This window comes from Strigops habroptila, chromosome 1 (genome assembly GCF_004027225.2).
Source record: "Strigops habroptila isolate Jane chromosome 1, bStrHab1.2.pri, whole genome shotgun sequence".
In the NCBI taxonomy this organism is placed as follows: Eukaryota; Metazoa; Chordata; class Aves; order Psittaciformes; family Psittacidae; genus Strigops; species Strigops habroptila.
The window spans coordinates 128724064-128742320 of NC_044277.2; the positions used below are offsets into that span (position 1 = coordinate 128724064).

Sequence of the window (18257 nt, forward strand, 5' to 3'; positions counted from 1 at the left end):
TAGACTTAACTAGTTCTTCACCAGTCTTGGAAAGAACAATTTTAAACATTTCAGAAAAGCTAACATCTGAAACCAATATGGTGGATAGAATAAATATAATCAATCTTAAAAAATAAAAAAAAAAATATTAAAAAGAGTAAAACACAGTGTAAAATTTCTAGGATAAAAAGTGGAATATATAAAAATATAAATGCAAATTCCAAAGCCTTTAGACGGAATATAGCTAATGACTTTTTTTTTTTTTTTTAATTACTTAGATTTCCAAGAACTAAACTGCTTTGAGGCTAACCTTTACCTGGAAGGAGAGAAATAAAAGGAGATGCTCCTTCCTCTCCCAAGTAGTGAAGAAATCTATTCATAAATTTAAATTATAAATAAATATGGTTAAGACAAGTTCCATAGACTGAAGTGCTTCGTACACCATACAAAACAGTATTGGGAAAAGGGAATTCTGGAGACCGTTAATCATTACCAACGAGACCTAAAGCGGGTTCAGAAAGATGGGCATCCTCTAGCTGAATACACTAAGAGATATCAATACTGATAAGTCCTCGAGGGGAAAGCAGCACTTAGAGCAATGTGCAGCCACCTCGGGACGTGACAGCCCCAGACACAGAAACACCCACCCCGCGAGGGCCAGGCAGCAGCTCGTACCCGTTCGTTCTCCCTGGGGGGAACGCCGGAGGCCGGATGGAGGCAGCGGCGGTGCCCTCCTGGATGCGTGTCCTCACCGCACCCCGCCGGGCTCCGCTCACCGCTGCCTGGGCTGGCGGGGCGCTGGGTGAGGGGCAGGTGCACCCCGTCCCCTGAGGGCCGGCAGCATGAACCAGTGAAGGGGTGAAAATAACCGAGCGGCTCCTCCGCAACCGGCCGCCAGCCAGTCCCCCCGGGGCGGCGGTGAAAGCCTGGCGGAGCCTCGGCGCGGCCCCGGGCCCGGCCTTCCCAACCCCTTCCGGGCACGGCGGCCGCGCTCCCGCGGCTACCGGCAGAGCCCCGGGGCGGGTGAGAGGCAGAGACCGGGGCGGGGATCCCCCTGAGCGGGCCGCGGCGCTGCCTGACCCCGGCCGCTCCGGGCAGCGGGCCGGGGAAGCCGCAGTCCCGCAGGTTTCGTTCCCGAAGCGCCTCCCTGGGACCCTCCCTGCCCCTCTGTCTGGGCAAGGCGCCCCTCAGCGCTGTCCCCACCGCGGCGCGACCCGCCCCGTCCCCAGCGGCAGCAGCGGGGACCGCGGCACAGCCCAGCCCAGCCCAGCCCGGCAGCCTCCCCCCGCCGCGCCGGGCGGCTATTTTTAGTAAATCCTCCCCGCGTCGCCACGGGCTGCGATCGTAGCGCGCAGCCCTTCGCCAGCTGCCGCCGCCCCGCCCTCCGCGCACGGCACAGGCTCGCCCGCCGCCGGCGAGATGGCCATCTAATACCCGCGGCAGCCGCCGCCGCAACTTTTCCGCTCCGCTCCTGCCCCTGCCGCGCCGGTGGAAGATGGCAGTTGGGGGAAGGACTGGAAGTTGCAGCCCGCGAGCGAAGAGATAAGGCGGAGGCGCGGGAAGGTGAGTGGCACCGGCCGTGGGGTCTGACCGATGTCCTTGACCTGCCGGGGTGGGTTTCTGGGGGACCTTTGGGAAGGTTTGGGGAAGTTGGGCCGTGTCAGGGCGGGCAAGGTGGTGGTGTGGTGCGGTGTGGGGGCGGCCGCCCCCCGGCAAGTTTCGCTTCGCAGGAGCGTAAGTGGAAAAGGAGTTTTCTGTGCGTCTGCACTGCCTGGCGTGTGCGCGCCGTGCTTGGCCCGCAGCGGGGTCCCTTTGCGGTGCTCCCCTTCTGTGTGGCCGTGGTGGGGTGCCGGGCGGCAGCTCGGGGCTGGCAGGGGCCGGTTGCTGGAGCCCCAGCGGCTAGGGAGGACGCTGCGAGCTCCCCAGGGTGCACTGGGGAGCAGGGGAGGGCGCTGGGCGAGCTGCCCCGTCGGGTGCCAACGGGAGCAGATGGGAGCGGGGCGGGCGGCGGGGAGCTCCCCAGTCGTGCACCTCCGCCGGGCCCGTGTCGGAGCGGCCCGGAGCAGGCGGTGGCCGGAGGGCAGGCAGGGTGCATCCCATCGCGGCGGTGGGGTAGCGCGGTCAGAGTTCTGTGCAGTTGCGTGTTCTGCGTATGCATCGCGGTAGGGCAGGTTCCAGGGCAGCAGCGCTGGGCATCGGACGGTTGGGTGGTTTCCAGAAAGGGTACAGTTGTTTTGACTCACATAAAATGCCTCGGTTTTGGTCTGAAATGGCATATAATAGCAGGCAGTAGTCATCCGTGCTTGTCACTGTTACAGAGTAAAAAGCAGATATTACTTGTAATGCACAAAATGCGTATTCATCTTTGAAAGATTTACCCTGAGCTCATGGCAGTTTGTGTTTTTAAGTGCTCCGAAGAGGTCTAAAACCACTGTTAGACTACATGAGGATTTAAGAGGGGAGAAATGTTTAAAACAAGCTGAACGATGATATAGAAGCAGCAAAGCGAATTGTGGAGACCTATTGACATATGAAAATGCGTGAATGTTCTTTTCTGATGCAAAAGCTGTTGAGATTCTCTGTCACAAACAGCGCAAAACAAGCACTGACACAGAAACTGAGGAATTTTAAACGTATTTGTCTTTCAACATTGTCAGCTTTAGTTTCTTGATATTTTGTTTTCTGTGGCAGAAGAATAGTTTTGTGACAGTTACTCAGGATTTAATTTGCAAGCTCACAAAGGCCTGTAAGCTCTGCTGAGAGCTCATGAGCAAAAAAGGGAGGTATTTCACATTAAGGTTTTACCAATGCCCTCCCATATCTCCACTCTCTCATCTCTTCTCCTCCATCCCGCCTCTGGGTCTCCAGCACCTTCCCTAGATCTATTGAAGATAATTAAAATTATCTTCTTATTGAATGTTTCTCTTTTTTTTTCTCATGTCCAATACATTACTGTATCAGTGGCCCCTGCCTACATATGTTTTGTACCCAGAACGCCTACTTTGTTCAGAGAGAAATGCAGGCTTGTTCTCTGTCATAATGCCGGAGCAGTCTTGGAAGGCAGTTCCATCTCTTTGTACATTTCAGTTGCATGGTTATTTGTAGAAAATAAATATCTCAATGATATATGACTTTCCACTGGCAATGGTGCAAACAATACCCTATTTTAACTCTTCTTTTTCATTATGATGGCAGAGAGATGATCCAGAACATTGAGAAAAAACGTGTCATGGCCCCAGAGAAAAGCTGAATTCAGTCATATTTACCTACCGCTGGTCCTAGCTTCTTCATACAAATATTGAAATGGCTCTCTTTTGTGTGAAAATGTCCTCGTCAGTTCAGAATTCTGAAAGCGAGAAAAACACTTGGTGACTGAGTTGATGCACGTACAGCACCGGAGTTCGTTAAGCCTACCTAGAACACTGTTCTGGGTGTCAGATGCCTTTGTATTTTGGTGTCACAGTCTACGTGAATGTGTAATACACCCAGATATTTTCAACCTGATGTTAAAATGCCAGTTTTGAGAAGAGCAGTGTTTGTTTTTCCATTAACCTGCTTTTCCACAAATGAAGAGCAGTCTACAGGGTGAAATGGAAACAGTATTTTGTAAGCTGTTGTGTATCTTCTGTTTACCACCATCTTTCTGTGCCCAGAGCAGTTTAAAAAGAAAAGTGAAATTGTGTCTTCACTGCTGAAAGTCCCAGTACATGCTTCATTTGCTGCAGTTGTTCCTATTAAAATTCTTCTGGTAGTAAAAGGCAATATTGTGATTCAGTGGCATGTATATTTTCTAATTTCTTAATAGAAGATAACATTAAAAAGAGATTCAGTTATAAAAACTATGTACTTTCTAAAAATCATTTAAAGTGGAAAATAATTTTCAGTTGTTCATCTTGTTACCTGAGATAGTTCCATGGAAGTTGTTGTTAAAAATGTCATTTACATACTGAAAATACTGATCAAATTCATGTTTACCCATCATTAAAATGATACAAATGCTGGTATGAATTACTGTGGATGCTGGGGCTGATTAAATGTAGTTAGAGTAGTTAGTTTCTTAGTATTCTACTAGTACTTGGTAGGAGAAATGTAGTTTTGAAGATAATCATATCCTCTGTGTATGAACAGCTGTAACCAGTGAAAAATGACAGAAGAGTTGGGATGTAACCTGTTCACCTCCAAAATTGTAAACTAAGCATATATTTACCAGACTGCATGTACTGCTGTTGTTTCATATTCATCAATATTCAGTTTAGATAATTTAAAACTTCTTGGGGTATGTGTATACAAACTGCAATAGACAGTACTTCTGGTTTACAGTGTAGTCATAGCTGAATCATGTAGCTGAGAGAGGTTACTGTATCTCACGAGTGAGGGTTTTTTCCCTTTTACAGAAGATGTTTGGACCGGATTTGCTAAGGATAATATGGTGTGTCCTGTATGCATCTTGTTTATGTGAAATTAATTTTCCATAGAAATTTAAGTTAATGAGTATTTATCAGTTTTCCAGGCTCTTCAAGAGTGAATAGGGAAATGTTTTTTTTCTGTTGCTGCATTTAAGTAGGAAGGTACATAATACATTTGATGGGTTGAATTAAAGATAATTCTCATGTAAAGACAGAACATTGGACTATTTCATGATAAAAGCTATTTGTCATGCTTCAGGGTTTCAGCAATGATTTCCAGAGAAGTAAGCATTTCTTTTTCTCCAAGAAAGTTGCATTGCTGAATCACTTAAGGTTAGATTGTTTACCGAAACTGGTATGTGAGTAAGGCATTTTAAAGCTAACATTACTTGATGAAATTACATTTCGTTTGCTCCTTTTGGTTTTTGAGTTTTTAGGTTAGGATTATCTTATATGACCAAGTACTTTGTCCTTTATTTGATGTTACTAAATTGGAATGTATGCATTGTGAATGTGAGCGCATGCTGGGTAAGGCTGCACTAGTGTTAACTTTATTATTGAAACTTCTATAATATTATGAAGTTTATTTGTACATGTTAATCTATAGCTTCATCTTCAAGCAGCTTAAAAATTACAGCCAAACAGTACTTACCTACTGTTCAAAAATAATGTTTTGGTACTTTGAGGCCATCTTACAATCCTTTCAGCTATAAGGTATGATGTAACTTCCCAGTGAAGACATACCCAAACTCCATGGTTCTCTGTTTTTATACAATATAGAGTTATGTAGCTTTTTGCCAAAGAAGGTTGTCAATGCAGAAAGTTAACACAAGTTCAATAATGGTTTAGACAAATTCCTAGATGAAAAATGTATCAAAAGCTAGAAAGCAGACAGATAACAGTTCTGGATCAGAATGTCCCCAACCTGCATTTGTTCTGGATACCTTGAGTGTTCCAAGGAGGTATCATTACATGGTTGCATTGCGTTTCCTCACTTTTCCTTACTCATCTGCTGTTGGGCATTGGGAGCCAAGATATAGGGCTAAACAGATCTTTAGTTTGATTAGATTTTACTGTTCATACTTTCTTACACAGTTAAGGTCGGCAAAGTGAAATTATGCAATTTAGAAGTCACTTTATGAAGAAAAGTGATTGAAACCTTTTGTTACACAGCCTTCAAGATGAGATGTTTACTTGTCTTTAGCATTAATGCAATGTATTATGTACATTATGAGTTGGGAAGCTAGTAGGAAACAAATATGTGTTCTTATTATCCACTAATTTCTTGTTAATAGTGTTTTTCAATATAAATGTTAACATTTATTACTCAGAAATCATGAAACTCGGTCAAAGTTTCTTTATAATTTCTCATAACTATCAGAATAGTTTGGTTTTAAAGCTGTTGCATATGTAAACTATCTTTGTTTAAGTAAATGAAATGGTCTTCAATGAAATTAGCTTTGAAGTGCCTGTAGGAAAATAACTACTTACTGTATGTCTTTTATTTGTCCCTAGTTCTTCAGTCTTGGAGTAGATGATGCTGGATTCTCCCTTTCTTCATTCAGTTTCTGCTCTGAGACTCTCAGTCTTTGTTTTAAGTTTATTTCTGTTCAAGATACAGAGTGCTCTTTCTCTAGGATGGATGACTATCACTCCTGGAGCTTTGTTTAACTTGATTCCTGTATATGGCTCAGGCTGAGCGTGAGAAGGCCTTGTCTAATGAGTGTCTTGAAAAGTGCCCATTCTGCTGGAGAAATTGGCAGCCCTGAAGGATAAGTCAGTCTTGTGTGCATGCAAGATGTGAGGAGTCTTGAGCTTGACCTTATTCATAAAGAAGGTGGTGTGCTGCGGTGGCTTTGGTACCTCAACCTTTCGCAACGCCAAGGGTGTTCCATTTGCAGCTTTGCACTCTGCCTTTCCCCTACAGCTCTGTAACCTTTCACCAAAGCTGCTGAGGCAGTGTTTCCCTTGCTGTCCTCATGCTGTTGGTCTCATACTGTTGTTCTCATGGCCTTCCACCTGCATGCCATGATACTACTATGATGTCAGGTTTCCCATGGGAAGTAATTGCCACTGGTGCAAGATTCACTCTTTTGCACCATCCTTTTCTTGCACTGTTTCTTGCAGTTTTTAGTTTGAATTGGGAGAAAGAGAAATATCTGATAAGCGTTGCCCAATGACGTGATCAAAGCTGAACGGCCAGTTTGCTTGCAACACCAGCCTCTTATCAAAGACTGCTCCAATCAGTGTTAATAGCATCATTAAGTGGGGAGAGGCAATAGGGAATTCAAACATATCGTGAAGAAATCTGTATCGTTTCTATGGGAAAAGTAGTGTGGTGGACCACCTGAGGTGCTGGAGAGGACACCTGGGAGAGGATGCTAACTGGGGAGACCCTTTCAGTTCTTTTCTTGACTACCCACAAAGAGTTATGTCTTTCCCCTTTCCGTTTTCTCCTGTGGCTTTTTTAGTTCCCTTTCCCTTTTTCTGTGTCTGTCTCTTCCCGCTCCCAAGAAACTTTTATTATGGTAGTTGATGCATGTCATCAGCTATACATTCTGCAAGTAAATCAAGAAGGGATGTAAAGATGCTTACAGACTTGTAATGAGAAGCCTAGGTATGTGTGCTAATAGATTGGTACGTGGTCAATTTATACCTGCTTAAATAAAAATTATCTGATAACTTTCCTGGTTTTACTTTTTGTTCAGACAGAAATCATACATCAGCTAAGCCTTCACTTAGTCAGCCTCAGTTTACCCTTCTGATTTATTTTCATGTAAGAATATCTCTATTCCTCCAGATATCTTTGTGTCCTTCTCTGTATCCTTTTTAATCTGAATTTATATTTCTTCGGTAAATGTGACCAGACTGGTAGTCTGTATCCATGGAAATCTCATTAGTGCCTTGGCCAAGGGTGGTTATACTCAGTCTCTTAAAGGCTTGACTGCTGTGTCCTGGGATGTATTCAGGTCTAACTGGAAGTTTCATTTCCTGTAACTTTTTGCAGTGCTCATGATTAAACCAAATCACAGAAGCATTCAAGTTGGAAGGGACCTCAGAAGGTATGTAGTCTAACCTCTTGGTCAAAGTAGAGTCAACATAAGAATTCAGACCATGTTGCTTAGGCATTTGTGCACTTCTGCCTGAAGACCTCCAAGGAAAGAGATTCCACAACCTCTCTGGACAATCAGACCCAATACTTAATTATCCTCATAGCCTCATATCCAATTTTTCTTTATGTTGAGTCATAACCTCCCAGTTTTAGTTCATGACTGTTGTCTTTTGTCCTTGTGCCATGCATGTCTGTGAAGACCCTGGCTCCATCTTGTTGGTAACCTCCTCATAGGCACTGGCAGGATGATGTTAGGTTCCTGCTAAAGCCATCTCATCTCCAAGCTGAATGAGCTCAGCCCTGTTAGCTTCTCCTCACAGAACAGGTGCTCCAGCCCCTGACTGTCTTCATGGATTCAGGAGCAGGCATCTTTCAGTTACTGGGTATTCCAGATGAGGTCTAATACTTGAGTGAAGGGGAAACGTAAAACTTTATATTGGTAAATCTATCAAATAGTAAATAGCACAAGATGCTGAAAATCTGTGAATAAGGCATTGAGCAGAACTGTACTGTCTTGAGACCATAAAATTAATACAAGCTGTTATGTGCTTTTAAGAATTTATCATTGCAGCTTGCATAGAAATACAGCTTATTCAATAGTTCTTACCAGAAAAGTTCTTCAATCGTGTTATTTTGGAGTAGGAAGTAATGTGACATTGGATTTTTATTTTAAAACACTTCACATGCATTAAAATATTTCCTTTATAGAACCATATGAAGAAAATGACATGACACAGACATTCTGTATGTTTAGGTTTTTAATTATACAAAACTCTAATTATTCAAGTTTTTGACAGTTATCATTAAGTCTCCAGGGTGTCTAACTATCAAACTGAAACCTTGCTTTGACAAGAGGTGGGTGAACTGCGAGCGTGAATGTAAGATTTCCAAGGAAAAAAAATTAAACACTAAATTCAAAATGGCAAATAAGCAGCATGCACATACTGTGTTTAGTGTGTAAAATGTATGAATTATTGGCATTTTACCCAATTCATAGCTAGCTAACTATTCGGTTGTTAATATATAGCTTAAATTTAGAGGAATATGCTGGCAATGTACAATAAATACAGTTTCCACTTTAATCTTTTATGTTTCCTCGTTTGGTAGACAACATAAGCAACATTGATTAATAAGCCATACTATTAATTAAGTGGAATTTTGATATTTCATATTGGAGTTGAAGCTGTTTTATTTGGGATATAAATATATATTCTCTGAAAACATATTGAAAAATCAGTGAGTTGAAATGGAAAATGACATTCAATAGCTAAAATAGATCATAAAGAGTCTTATGTGGGTTAGGTCTGTCCTGCTGACCTCCATCATCCACACCAGGGATCTAGCTGGAGGTTGCCACAGGATCCTTTTTGACCTCTGTGTAATCAGCTCTCTTTCCATATAAATCAGAGTAAGTAGAGAGCAGTGGGGAAGTGAAATTCAGTCTTGCCAACAGCAAGCATGAAGACATGGTCAAGATGCAGTCCTATGACAATCAGAGCTGCAGAGCTGACAAGAGTGAATAGTTTGGAGGGAATCCAAATCAAGATATAAGTCAGAGAAAGGTATTTTCATTTCTAAATGATGTATCTAGGTTAAGTCTTTGGATACTGTCTGCATTAGCAGCCTAGCAATCTATTCCTCTTGCATGTGTACATTTCTTGCTTGAAGGTGGACGATTTGCTCTGAACACAGAGCTGTTGAACGTAAGGTAACAAAGAAAAGCTGAGTAAAATCTTTTAGAGGTGCTAGTTCTCCTATTTTAAAGATGTTAGTTTCTTATGAAGATTTGTGAATGAGGTAAGCATCAAAGTGAATACTCAAGTGCTCTTGATAAATCCAGGTTTCTTCCACAGAGTCTCCTGAAAGAATGATGTATCTATATTTGTCATATGCTGTCGCATACACCTTGTATCCCCCTCCATCTGGCTGTTTTGATTTTCTTTTTTGTTTCTCTTTTTTTCCTCCTTTCTGAAAGAAAGAAGTTAATGAGTCCTGATCTGAAAATGTTACTGAGTATTGTTATCTTTTAATCATTTGGAACAAAAGAGTTCAAAGCTTCCCTTTGACTGGAAAATGAAGTTAATAAGTGCTTTTTTCATCAAGAAGCTTTCATCAGAAATTAGTGAAAAAGATACAGAATTAATATGATTAATAGGTGTGTAACCCAAGGTTTTTACTGCATTTCAGGGAGATATGTATGGCTGGAGCAATACCAGCCTATTCATGTGATGAGACTTCTGTTAGGACTTCTAAGAGCTGATCAGCCATTCTTTGTTCTTGTGTTAATGCATGTCATTGATACTGATTCACAAGAATCTGATGAAGAAAATGCAGATTTCAAAAGAAGATGACAGGAATGGGCGTGTTCTAAACAATTTGCTGAGGAGGACACTGATATTAACAGTGTTAGAACTTTGATTGAAAAGGTCATGGATTTTATTTATCTATGAGGACTTTTGCCATTGACTATAATGAGGTCAGGATGTCACCTTTGCATGTGAAATTTTCACCTCTTGGTGGACTGTTTGTATTGAGAGAAACAGGTAAGATTACAAGGAGAGCTTTTGAAAGCCCTGTTCAAGGTTTGTATCTACTGAAGACATGCACCGTGAAAGATCTGTGTAGATGTGGCACTTAGAGACATGGTTTAATGGTGGACTTGTCAGTGTTCGGTTAGCTGTTGGACTCAATCTTAAAGGTCTTTCCAACCTAAATGATTCTATGATAGTCATCTCTTTCCCAGCCAGGAGCAGAACTGACAGGGAGGGATAGAAGTTGGGATTGCAGCTAGCAGTAGTTAAGTGTTTGTTTATTCATATAGGCAACCCAGAGAGTCTGAAACAATTTGTACAGACTATCAAAACAGTGGAAGAGTTACAAAAGTGTGTAAAAACCATTTCTTGATGATTCATCTTTGCCATCTTTCTTCAATTACTTTTAAATGATTTTAACAGATTTTGGCATGCACTCTAGGTACATTTTCCTGACATCCAAGTATCTGCATGCCTCTGTTCCCTCCATTACTAGTTTTCCTCAGTGATGCCTCAATATAAGTTTGTAGCTTCTTCAGTGTATTCTGATTACATGCAAACAGAGTGTGCTGGTATGCGTAAGAGATTTTTTCGATGTCTGGCAAAAGAAATCCTTTTTCTCTAGGCCACAAAGTACCAACAGAGCTGCTTCTATAGTTGCACTGCAGTTTTTATGGTGAGTCTGTGTACATTGCATGTGAGAAACGTGGAAGTGCTGATTGACTTAGTAGTGACAAACAGTATAACTTCTGATCCTGCTTCCCATTTTCTTACCCTCAGAATGGTCATCCATACTTTTAGAAGGAGCTGCTGGGATGTTTGTTGCCCATGAAGTTTGTATGCATCATTTCTCCTTTCATTTCTGTGGAGTGTTTGTATTGCTGTCTTTATAAGGAGAGACTGGGCTGGGAGAGAGGGCAGGAGACACGACTGAGAGTCTGTCTTTTTCAAGTGACATTTGGACCATAACTTAGGTTTTATGCATAGAAATGTCAGATCAAAATACACTTCTGTATAGATCATGAAACAACATAGTAAATCCATTATTGTGTTAAGAAAAAAAGATATGTATTCTTTGCAGTGATTTCAGTCTAAGTACTTCAGGAGAGAGAATGAAAAGGCTTTTTTTTTTTTTAATTTAAGGCCACAGAAATATAATCAAAACAAATGAAAAGTAATCCAGATTAGAAAAAAATACTTTAAATTCTGCTTGCTTACTCTGATGAAGGGCAATTTGCTTGCATGAAATTGATTAACTATGTGTTATGTAAGCAAAAGTATTTCTCTTTGTCTGATTGCTTCTTTTTCAGGTCCTTATTGCCGTGGTATGTATATGGTGATTCTATATTACTCTCCTTTGTGAAAAAGAACACTGTATAGCTTCCTGCTACAGATACTTTAAAATCAAGCTAATGAAAAGACCAAAATCTGTCATTTATGGTATATTCTATGGTATTCATATTCTAAAGTGAATATAGAATATGGTATATTTATGGTATTCATATTCTAAAGTGAATGGGAGCTGCATAGATTGCCAAGGACAAAACCAATGTCTAATCTATTTATCCTGTTTTGTTCAGATTTATTTTTTAATTTTTTTTTTTTTTAAGAAGTCCTACATCATGAAGAGATGTGGAATATGTGTTAGGCACATACAAAGCTGAGGCAATGACTCTTCATCCTTAAAGCAGTTACTGAACATCAGTGCAGTGATCCGTCAGATTTTGATATGCACGTTGTTTTCCTCTTATCTATAGACTTTATACATGAATGTTGGTGCTTCAGTTAGACAAGGAAATAATTAACTATACGGATATTAATGGAGCTTGATATTACTGACACATATCAAGGTAAATCAGATGAGAATCTGACTCCCGTCATGTTGAAAATGTTTTAGCTAGCGATTCAGTCTAATTATAGTGAATTAAATAGAATTGCATATCGTCATCCAGTCCCTAGAATTTTAATAGTAATTGGATTTTCATACTTCATGTGATTTTTAAAAATCTGAAACATAATGTAAATTCTGTGAAACTTCTTGTATAAACTGAAGTTTCCGGAAAAACTAAGCACTGTTTAAAGAAAATTACCCATTTTGGTCAGGAAGCTTTCGTCAGAAACTACTAATAAAGACACAGAATCATAGAATCACAGAATGGTTTGGGCTGCAAAGGACCTTAAGATCATCTGGTTCCAACCCTCCTGTCATTGGCAGGGACACCTCACCCTAGACCATGGTGCCCAAGTCTCTGTCCAACCTGGCCTTGAACACACCAGGGATGGAGCATTTACCGTTTCTTTGGGCAACCTGTTCAGTGCCTCACCACCCTCACAGTAAGGAACTTCTTCCTTATATCTAACCTGAACTTCCCCTGTTTAAGTTTAAACCCTTTACCCCTCATCCTATCACTACAGTCCCTGATGAAAAGTCCCTCTCCAGCACCCTTGTAGGCCCCCTTCAGATACCAGAAGGCTGCTATGAGGTCTCCACTCAGCCTTCTCTTCTCCAGGCTGAACAGCCCCAACTTTCTCAGCCTCTCTTCATACAGGAGGTGCTCCATCCCCCTTATCATCCTCATGGCCCTCCTCTGGACTTGCTCCAACGGCTCCATGTCCTTATGTTGAGGACACCAGAACTGTATGCAGTACTCCAAGTGGGGTCTCAAAAGAGCAGAATAGAGGAGCAGGATCACCTCCTTTGACCTGCTGGTCACGCTTCTTTTGATGCAGCCCAGGATGCGGTTGGCTTTCTGGGCTGCGAGCGCACACTGCTGGCTCATGTTCAGTTTCACACGAACCAACACCCCCAAGTCCTTCTCCTCAGGCTGCTCTGAATCTCTTTTCCACCCAACCTGTAGCAGTGCCTGTGATTGCCCCGACCCAGGTGTAGGACCTTGCACTTGGCTTGGTTAAACTTCATGAGGTTGGCACTGGCCAACCTCTCAAGTGTGTCAAGGTCCTTCTGGATGGCATTCCTTCCCTCCAACATATCAACCGAACCACATAGCTTAGTGTCGCTGGCAAACTTGCACAGGGTTAATGTGAATAATCAGTGTATAATTCTATTTTTTTTACCTGTTTTATTATATATTACAGTACTTTATTATGTAATACAAAATTACGGAAGTTTCGTCTTGTGTTATGAAAACACGGTACTACTAATAATATTTCTGTTTGAAAGATGACTGCTATATCCGAGTTCTCTAGGTTGACGCTTGAGTAGAATAGGGTTGGCTGTGGCATCATTAGAACTAAAAATGTAGATACAATTTTTGTGTAGAAGATAGCTGAACAAATAATTATTTCTGAACTAGGAATTCATATGGTTCTAACCATTTTCCAGCTGGTTGTTTGAAGTCAAAGTGATGCTGTGCGTATGGGCGGTAAGCATTTGATGCTACATAATAAATGGTACTTGGAAGAAGTTATGTTTCATTCTGCATCCATCTTTAAAATATGTATTGATACAACACTAATAAGGGTGCTGCCAGAAGAAATAAAGGGAAGTTTAAAGGAATGAATTATTATTATTTAAAAATTTTTTAAAATCTGCAGTAGATGAGGAAGTTCTTTGGTTTAGTAACTGCAAAGTTACTCATTGCTGTGGTTCCCATTTCCTACTAGTAAGAAATTGGAATCCTGTTATTTCACTGTATATTGATTTTTCTTTTGCAATGCATCCGAAAACTAATAGAAGCTTTGCCTATTTTGTTGCAGTTCTGTAGTAAAAGGAGAAAAAATAACTTCCATCCTAAAAATTTCATGTCAGAATAAAGCCAGTAAAAACTTACTGATTTAAATGGAAGTGAATATTTCTGGGAAGCAAATGGAGGCTTTAGACTTGGATATAAGGGCTAACTAACACCGGCAACTAGGTTACTCAAATCATATTGGCTGAAAACAGCTAGAAAATACTAAGAGCCAACCAATGTCACTGATTCAGAAATATCACCTGGGAGCAATAGGAAGTGAATATGTAATCAAAGAACTCTTCATCTCCATCCTGCCTCTAACCTCACCCTGAAGCTGCAAGAAGAGGTCACTTCAAAACTCTTCTCTGTGGCATGGTATCGTGGACCTATTCCAGAGAGTGTCATTTTTTAATCTCTCTCATTTAATCAAGAGTCATAGCAAGGGTCATGCCAGGAAATGTGTGAGAGGTAAGAGTTGAATAATTTTTGCCTGGATAACAGTAGCCTCATATAATAGTGAGGCCTGATTGTTTCTTGATTTTTTTGAAGGCCCACTCTATGTTAAATGCTGAGTTCCTGATTAGAAGGAGTTCACTTTCATGTCCCAGTGGAAATAAACTAGATTTAATAATATAATAATATTTATTCACTAATCACTACAGAATTCCTGGAATGAAAAAGGATCAACAGAACAGCCTTCTGTGCAAGATTGTAAAATCTGCCATTTTGTTATAGAATGGGGTATATTTTAGTTTTTATTTTTTTTCTTATTACTGTCACACAAGGTGATTATAGCTTTGTGTATAAGCAGTAGAGAAAATTTGGAGTCAGTTGAATAACTGAAGTAAAGAAGCTGAGGGAAAGAAGGCACTTTCAACACCTCATGTTTTAGAATAGTGAGCTATGAAGAAACTGTGGCCTCACCTATAAAAGGAAGAGCTAAACTCTGCATTCTTCTACAATAAGGTTAAGTGCAGTCAATTTCAGTTGGCTGTTTCAGTAGCAAAGGAGGATTTTCTGCATGATTCATGCAGAAAGAATGTTTGTTTCTTTATGATCTTATTCAAATTTCAATAACCCTGTAATTGCTGTGTCCAGTGGGCATAAATACTATTTAAATAAAGCAGAAGGCTGTGACTATGTCTAAGCACGTAGTTTTATCCATGATTGCTTTACGAAGGCTGGGATTTGTCTTCCTGCACAGGGAAATGTTAGATGCCACTCTAAAACTATGCATCTGAATTAATTTGTGGTGAAATTGCTGTTAATCATAGGACTAATTTCCCTGTGCATGCAGCTTTATGTCCTCTAGGATATATGCTCAGGCCTACATCCCAAGCCATTGCATCTCTCTGTAGGCCTATCTAGACATCTAAGCATTCTTAAGCATGCAAGGTGCTGGCAATATTAATCCAATAAAATCCAATCCAATTAATTTTCTATGTTCTTCTTCCACCTTCTGACTACTGCACTGCACCATATCCCATAGAGAAGGGTCTGGAGGCCAGGAATATTGCAAGGTGCCTGTGTGCATTGTCTCTTCTCAAACCCATTGTAGACTAGCTGGTTAAAATGATGATGAGAGAAACATGTTACCCAAGGAAAACAGCTGGACAGTCTATTGGCCTACTGGCTGTGTAGTCATGGGTAATCACAATGGTATTACCTATATGTACTAAAGGGCACACACTGAGCCAATATTGATACATTTTGTGCTGGTACAAGACCTTAAACAGGATGCTGCCTCTGAGAGTAAGGATGTTTTCTTTCCCTGTGTTCTTCCCCACAGCTTTTTCCCAGTCTCCATGGCAGACTGAGTCCCAGTCTGTCTCTTGGCTCTAAACAGAAAGCTCTTTATCAACCACAGGCAACCAGCATGGACAAGTCTTAACCTAATTTTTTTCCCTTTTCCTGGCCTGAACAATGCAGAATTTTGGATTACGGGCCTCTTAGTGACAGATTCAAGAGGGACAACTTGTCATGGGAGGAGAAGGGAAAAGAAGGGCTCATGTTTTCCCAAGTCCAACCATGCTCAGCATCCAAATCACAGAAACCCAGTAGATAATGAGTGGATTCTTCCAACAGCCACTAGTCAGCTCTGCGTGCAACTTCTAATGCTTCTTGTTCAGCTTTCATGAAACTCCAGCTATAGGCCAGGAGAATGTCTGCCTGTAGCCAACCTTTGATGGCAGGAAGGAGATGACAACCAAAGCAACTCAGGCTTGACAGACTGAAAACAGCGAAGCTTGAGCAACATCCCAGCATTGCATGCAAGTGATTACTACCTCACAGCACAATTCTGGACAAGCTGAGTACACCACTTTGAAACCACAGAGAAGCACAAGTGCCTTCTCTAATGTCTGCAGTACTTGTAGCTCCAAGCCTAACTAGAGATATCAGTGGAGTATGCTTAAGCAGTGTGAGCGTGTGCTCCTAGCATGGACAGTCAGAAGTTTTGCCAGGTTGCACATTCAAAACTAGCTTAGGGTTACTATTTCTTCTTCAAGGCTTTGGTTCTCCAGGTTGGTAACTTCCCACATGATTCTGTTCCTTTGCCTGCTCGTGACCAGGAGAATGTCTGGTGTGTTTAAGATACAGGTGAGTGAGCAGGTGTTTGAAGACAGTATTTGTGGTCTTTGGCTTTGCAGACTGTGAAATACATCCTGGACAGGGGACCTAGGGGAAAAAAAATGGTTTAAAGCAGCTTGGTAGTGTGCCATCTTTATTTTGTGTGTTTCTAGATTGAGCTGAATAAATGGATCAGGACACTCTTGATTCAAGTCCCCCTCCTTCAGACTGGAGTGGACACTTGAAACTAGCAGTCGTGTGCTCTCTCTATGACAGTGCTGTTTCACTTGATGATCTGTCTCAGTCATATTCAGGAAAGAGCTGACTTAGCAGTGCTAGAAGTGGGACAGCTGTGTTTGGTCTGAAATCAAGCCTGGAGGTCCCACTCTGTAAGAAGTTTTCCTGTTTTGCATTTCTTAAGTAGTTAGGTGTCTACTGAGCTGCAGGGAGTTCCCGCAGAAAACAAGAATGCTGGGACAACTGGAGTATCTAGAGCTGTTCTCAAGAGGTTATGGTGGTGCTTCAGTGTAGTGCTTTGTTGCCTGCTTTGCACAGTGGAGTTAAAAGTGCTCGTTTCCCTCTTTTCTGCAGCTGGGTGTGTTTGTATGTAAAAGCTTGCATCTTCTCTTCCTGTGAGATACAGGTGGTAAGGAAGTTATGAAATTTCCCCAATTTTGGGGGCGGGGAATTGGGTAGGACATAGAGCCTATCACAGCTGGTTTTCTCTTCTGCGGAATCAGATGAAGTTACCTGTATATGCATCCAGCCTGGAACTTTGGCTTTTCTGAAGTGATTTTCATATACAAGAGCAAGTTTTGTGGTGATGAGTGGGAAGGGACAGTTCTGACTTCTTCAGATGTCAGCTTCCATGTTTTTACTGCTTGGGCAGGTTGTCTGGCAAATATCTAAAAGAGCCTGCGTCCTCTAGGCAGAACCTACATATCTTTATCCTTAAAGTTCCTTTCTGTCCAACTGGCAAAATTATTAAGCAGATGTTGCATGAAGCCCAATATAGTGCTCACAATTTCTGGATACTGAGCTTTTTTAAACTTTAACTTAGAATGTTTTCTTCTCCTGTAGTACCTGACATTATTCATGGACCTGATGCATGACCATGAAATTTTACTGGTAGCACAGTTGTACATCCACATGTGGCCTTCCAAATGTAGTCACATATGGCTCCCAGATCTCCCTATTGCTCTCTATATCTACCATCCTGAATTGTGCAAAGAGTTTTTCTTTGAAAATGAAGTGTCTGTTTCCCTAATTTTCACACACAACCTTTGGCAGAGGTTTGCCAAGGGGAGGGCTAGATATTATGGCTTGGCAATGTGGCAGTAAACTTTTTTTTTCAGCTCATTCTTCGAATGTTTTTCCTAGAAAGTTGCCTTTTAAATGATATCACCATATTTCTTCCTGAATTGAACATTTGAGGAAGTAGGTGAACATAGAGTATTCAGCAAGTGCTCCTGAAAGTCTCGCATCCATAAAGACATAAGTGAAGAACTTGTTAATAGACTGCTGCTTCTCTGCAGTTCAAAGGGGAAGTACCCTGCTATCGCTTGAAGAGGTCTCTTCTCTGTTTAGAGTGATCATGACAATTCATCCTTCCTCCTGTGGTATTTATGGATCCCTTCTGTCAGATCTCATTTAGATTAGTTACACCATCAAATGTAGATAAGAAGACAGGTTATAATGTGAAAAAGGACCTCAGTTCAGCTTTTAAAATTGGCATAGATGAGTGACAGCCCAAAGCTTTCTGGGCTTAGGTCAGGCTTATGCATCTAAATCAATTAAGACTCTTAAAATAAACAGTAATTCATGGTTCTTAACTGTTTTCACACAGTCGTAAGGGGAAATTCACCTACAGTTGCTATGAAATTAACAGTAAGCATAAAACCAGATGAAAAAACCCCAACAAAACAGTGGTTCTTTACCTCTTTCTTCCAAGTGAACTTTCAATTTTCTG

At 41.4% G+C, this 18257-nt stretch overlaps 1 protein-coding gene across 4 annotated transcripts in view; it reads left to right on the forward strand.

Annotated features, from left to right (window-relative positions):
- Positions 1-1210: 1210 nt before the first annotated feature.
- HDAC9 (histone deacetylase 9) overlaps positions 1211-18257 on the forward strand; it is a 466231-nt gene continuing 449184 nt past the window's right edge. For 3 of the 4 annotated variants that reach the window (XM_030470022.1, XM_030470415.1, XM_030470491.1), the window contains exon 1: positions 1333-1542. The gene's annotated coding sequence lies outside the window, so the exon portion shown is untranslated. Of the gene's footprint in view, positions 1543-18257 lie in introns of all 4 variants that reach the window. The other variant, XM_030470551.1, reaches the window with a different exon arrangement.